The sequence below is a fragment of the Adiantum capillus-veneris genome, chromosome 20, assembly GCF_014529385.1.
Source record: "Adiantum capillus-veneris isolate H3 chromosome 20, ASM1452938v2, whole genome shotgun sequence".
Taxonomy (NCBI): Eukaryota; Viridiplantae; Streptophyta; class Polypodiopsida; order Polypodiales; family Pteridaceae; genus Adiantum; species Adiantum capillus-veneris.
This window is the reverse complement of record NC_140950.1, coordinates 5,710,661-5,716,660: the sequence shown is the minus strand read 5'-3', so window position 1 is coordinate 5,716,660 and position 6,000 is coordinate 5,710,661.

Here is a 6,000-nt window from a genome sequence, read left to right as displayed (position 1 = left end):
TTTCGTATATGCCTAGAGCTTGCTCAACAGGGTTGAGCCTTCGACTCTCATAGCCTATGGCCTGCCCTTCTTGGAGCAAAACAGCTCCAAGGCAATCACCACAAGCATCGCATTGGACCTCAAATGGTTTTGAGAGACCCGGTAGTGTAAGCACAGGTTGAGAGCTAAGCTTTTCTTTAAGCTTTTCGAAAGCATTGTTCTCCTTAGCAGACCATGTATACCTAACTCTTTTCTTTGTTAGGTCATGTAATGGTCCCGCAATTTGTGAGAACTTTTCTATGAAGCGTCTATAGTATGCGCACATACCTATAAAGCTTCTTAGTTCATGACGATTCCTTGGTTTAGGCCATCCTTTTATTACCTCTAACTTGGATGGATCCATTTGGATGCCATCTTGAGAGATAATGTGACCTAAATACTGAATCTCTTGCAAGAAAAATTCACTTTTCTTTCGATTAACATAAAGTTTATTCTCTCTTAAAACTTGAAATATTACCTAGAGGTGTTACTTGTGTTCCTCCAATGAATTAGAGTAGATGATAATATCATCAAAGAACACTCCAGTGAAGGTTCGATGAGGCCTGAACAGCTTCTCCATCAAGCGGTTGAATGTGGCTGGTGCATTGGTCAAGCCAAAAGGCATGGCAATGTATTCGTAAAGACCAAATGTAGTGCGAAACACGGTCTTTACAATGTCTTGATCAACTATCCTTATTTGATGATAGCCACTCTTTAGGTCAACCCTACTGAAGTAGGTCGATCCTTGTAGCTTATCAAATAGGTCTTCTACCCGTGGAACGGGAAACCTATTCTTGATAGTGATCCTATTTAGTGCTCTATAGTCGACACACATATGATATGTGCCTTATTTCTTTTGCACAAATAGCACAGGTGAGCAAAATGGAGATGAGCTTGGCCTAACCATACCCTTCTCAACTAACTCATGCACTTGCCGCATAATCTCCTCTTGTTGAGCTTGAGAAACTCTATAAGGAGGTTTATTAGGTGGTGAACTTCCTGGAAGAAGTTCAATTGAATGGTCATCATTACCTCGTTTAGGAGGTAGCTCACAAGGGATGTCGTCAATAAAAACATCTTGAAACCCCTTGAGAAAATTGGATAACTCTAATTCCTTTTGGTTGCTTTTATTTTCTTTTGCTAAAGCATTAGGTTCATTTTGAGAGTCTTTAAAAAAAATCATGTACACGGAAATAGAGCTCTTTATTGACTTGTTGAAAGCTGGTGTATGTACAATGGGGATGGTGTTACCCATTTCCTTAGCATCTATATACATGTCTTTTTCCCTGAACTTAAAGGAGATTCTGCTTTCAGGAAATTTAACATCGGCAGCCAGGCGGTCAAACCATGGTGCCCCGAGGATTACATCCTCATGCTTGAGAGGAGAGATAAACAAGTCCTCTTTGTCCACATAGCCTTGGACATGAAGCCTCAATTTCCCAATTAAGGGAGTGACTGAAGCTTCTTGCCCCTTGAAGGCACTGTCTGCGGGTAGGACATCTCCCATCTCGTAGGATTGTATTCCTAGCTTGGTGGCCAACTCTATAGATATAAAATTGTGAGTAGAACTAGGGTCAAAGAGAATAAAAGCATCATGTTCTCTTACCTTTCCCCAAGCATGGCATAGAGGAGATCCTTTGTGGTGAGTTTGGTGAGTGTCCTCCTCTTGGATTTCAACCAAGGAAGCTCTAGGAGGATCTTGGCGGTTGTTCTTTTGGGGACAAGCGCGGTACGCATGCCCTTGTTTGCCGCACTTGAAACACCGGTTATCCTTACGATAACGCTCAAGCTCTTCAGGAGAGAGTTTATTCTTACCTTTGTAAACTCCCTTCTCTTTAGCTTTAGCTTTGTTGGAGTTGCCCTTAGGAGACTTTTGGACATTGTCCTTCCCCTTAGGCTCATTGGAACCCTTGTTTTCCGGGGGCTTATTATTTCTATTTGCCCCCGTTTGGAAATTGATTTGAGAGGCGACCATAGTGTGGTGTATTACCGCCGATATGGTACGTGGTCTTTGGGAGTTGACATACTCCACCATTTCTTCGGTTAAGCCCGCACAAAATTGTTGCTTTTGCTCTCCAAAATCCAACTTTTTGAAGACAGTGGCTTTGAGTTGTAGGTCCCAAAACTTGTCTACATATTTGTGGATAGATTCATTGGGAGAGAGCTTTAAGCTTCGCCATTCGGTGAGTACTTTGTCTTTGGCATCGGTGGCCAAAAACTGCTTCATAATGGAAGCTCTTAAAGCTTTCCATGTTCGTGGAGCTTCACCGTTGGCTCGTAGGCTAGACCACCATTGTATGGCAGACTTTTGAAAGTGCATAGCTACATGGCGTAGCTTAGAGGACTCCGTGAAGCCCTCATCTCCAAACGCGGCATCGAATTGTTGGATAAAGGCCAAGACTTTGTCCGTAGCACCAAAGGTACCATCATAGGTAAGGAAAGAGATGCTCTTCCCTCCCTCTTTGAATTTCTTCAACTTGGACGACCTCTTCCATGCGGCATAGGATTTCCTATGGCCTCTTCTTTTTGATGGTTCAAAGGTTGCACCATCAATTTCTTCAGAAGGTGAAGAATTTGAAGAAGGTGGAGAAGAGGGTGACCTCTTTCTCACCTTTTTCTTGTCTTGATCTTTGTCGTCTTCACCATAGCTTTCATAAGAGGAAGAGGATGAATAAGATGGAGAAGAGGGTGTCCTCTTTCTCGCCTTTTTCTTCTCTTGCTTTTTATCATCCCTCTTTGAATTATGGCATGGAGAAGAGTGTGATGGTCTTCTCCGCTTTGGTGGTGATGGAGAGCGTTTAGCCCGCCGTCTTCGTGGAGCCATCTCCACCGAGGTGGCGGGAGATTTGCTTCTTTCTCATTCCTCCAGTGGAGGCTCTTGAGTTCTCCTTTGGGAAGGAGATGCATCATCAAGAAGTAAATTCTTGAGCCCTTCATATGGATTCTCTTCTTCTCCCCGAATCGGAGAGAGACCTCTTTTGGTAGTCTCACAAGGAGGCTTCCTAGGTGTTCTCTCATCATGGTGATGAGCTTGAAGAATCCCGTGAGCACAGAACTGCCGTTGCACTTCACTTTGGAGAGATGGATTGCCCATGGCTTGTTGAAGCCTAGAAACAAGATAGTTAACAAGCATTGAAGCATCATTAGTAGCTTGCTCATGAGCAAAATCAAAGTTATCAACATTAATTTCACTCTCTTTACTATTGTCAGCCATTCTAACAACTTTTAGGTGTACTTTGGCACTTCAAGCCCTAGTTGCTACTCCTCTTTACCCCTTTAGAAAAAGCACTCAAGCTACTGTACCCACGGCTCGAATACCATTAATTGCAAGGAATAGAAGAGAGGGTCTTTCGACACCAAAACAGCACCGGCTCTTGTCAAGCTTCTAATAGCTCAATAGTGGTTAAGCCGTAGGCAAGCCCCGTAGGACTCCACTATTAAGACCATAGATCTCGACGGTGATGCCCCGTTAACTGCACGAAGGCAGGCGCACTGCAAGGCTGAAAAATCCCTATTTGACTTACTCACAGGCAATTAATAATACCAACCATTTGTAGCTAGCTTGAGGACCCCCCTTCTTGAGCAAGAAAAGAGAAACCTTGAGCTGTGATACCAATGTAACATTTTAATGGCCTAATAAATTATGTGTAGCGGAAATTAACATGAACATAGTGGGCATTTCATTAGAATAGATTCCTAATGAGAATTACAAGAGTGCTTGGGTGGAGAGAGCAACAAAAAGCATAACACCTAGTTAGATAGCATCAACAATACTTTCAAAAGAAAGAGAAATTAAGCTATTGACAACAGTTGAGGACCGGATTTGCATGGAGCCGGTCCCCCCTCCAAAAGGCTTTGGATTATGGTTTCTCCCATCAAGAGAGACATTGTACAATACAATTCTTTGTGTTCCTTCAAGACTAGCTAGTGCAATGAAGATGGAAGCTTCATGCACTAAGCAAAACACTTAATCATACACAACTTGAATTATCCCCGTTCTCAGACCCAAGACCTCACACACCTTTGAAGATGGTGAGAGCTAACAGGGTATGAGAATAGATTGAGAGGAAGAAGGAGTATCTTACGAGAAAGATGTACATCTCCTCACATAATCACTCATATGTAGCATAGCTTAGCTTAGTAATTAGCTTGGCAGAGGAGATGAGCATGCATTGAAGCTTGGCTCTTGGTTGGATTTGCATCCACATGCCAAGAGAGTGTTGATGTAGGCTTCTATCTCACAAGCTTGGAGTAGGTGATGAGTTCTCCATTAAAGCTTGGGAAGAGATAGTCTTCTCTTTCTTCACCATGAGATTGTGTGAGTGTGTGTGTGATAATGCCTTGCAAAAATTAGCCCCCTCTCTCTCTTGGGCGAGCCCTCTTGCTAATTGCTCTTGCTGCAGCCTCATTGGCCCTCCCCAAGTCAAGCCAATTACAATTAAGCAGCATAAGTGATAGCCTTCTGACATGTGTCCCCCTTTCCCCTTTTGTGAGAGCTTTAGGTAATTGAATAACTAAACTAAACTCTCATTGGACCCCTTTGCCTCCTGGCCAATAGGAATCAGGCAAGCCATGGGGCTCCTGAATGCTCATTGGACCCCTTGGGAGACTGCCCAATAGTCTTCTAGGAGACTTAATTCTCTTTGGTTTCTTTTATTAAATGTTTTTAAATTAATTAAACTAGATTTACTCTAGCTTAATTCTCATTGGTCCACTTCAAGGGTCATCCAATAGAAATTGGGCACATCTTGTGGGCATCTGGCCTAGGGAGCTGACATGTGTCCCTCATTCCCTTTGTGCAAAGGGAGCCTGTGTGTGTGTGTGGCTTTCTCTCTCATCCCCTACCTTTAGGGCTCGCCCCCTCCCATGTAGGGATGTGCAAAGACTTTTAGGGCACACACAAAGCATCCAATTTTCCCTAGGGTTGACCTTTGGACACAACCTTTGAATTTTGGAACCTTAGCATTTTGGAAGTCTTAATGGGCTGAACCTTAGGGTCTTTTTAGCCCATTGTTACACATGGCTCTTTTGCAGATGGCCCCCCCTTTGGATCCCTATTTTCCCTCCTTTGGATCCCTACTGTGGCCGATCTGCTAGCTTAACCAATATTCGAGCTTTTTCTCCCCTGGCCTTCCCCACATTAAATGATCAGTTTAATATGAGAAAATCATTTAGGAGAATTAGATATTGATTATTATGACATACAACCTTTGAGTATAAAATTCAAAAAGACTTTCTTTAATTTAAGTATAAATTGTAGATTAATCTTTTTGTCATTTGATCATTGAAGGGTTGCACAAACCCCTTATGTGGGACATACAAGTTTTGCAACTATATTTCAAAATTTATGTAGTGATTCTATTGGCCAACTATGAAAAATAATGTTAAGAAATATTTTCATTTGGTTTGATATTTCAAAAGATTAAATCACCATAGCTAAGAAATTGTGTCTCTTGCATCCTCTTTTCATTCGTAAAAGACTATATTTCAAAATTTATGTCGTGATTCTGTTGGCCAACTATGAAAAATAATGTTAATTAGTATGTTTCATTTTGTTCGATATTTCAAAAGTGTTACCATATACATGTGGTAGTGATGTGTGTGAACACACTAGGACCGCCGGGGAATTTTTTCCCTCTTTAGGAGGTTTTTTCCCCCGTGCATTGTATATACGCCCATCACTCTAGGGCTATCTATCTTTCCATTGCACACTAAGTAACACACTCTCTATTGTGTGCCTTGAGCTTCCTTCGTCTTCTCGAAGCTGTGTGTGTTTCTCTGCAACCCTAATTCCAACAATTGGTATCAGAGCAAGTCACATCCTCCCGGGCTTAGTCGCCAGCTGCTCCAGCACACGCCTGCTCACTTTCTCCGATTTCAGTGAGCTTTGGCGAGCGTTCACAGATCGACTGATATTTTGGGATGTCTCGAAGAGCTTGGTCAGCTCAGAATTTTGATTTGGGCTCATTTCGGCCTCCGTTT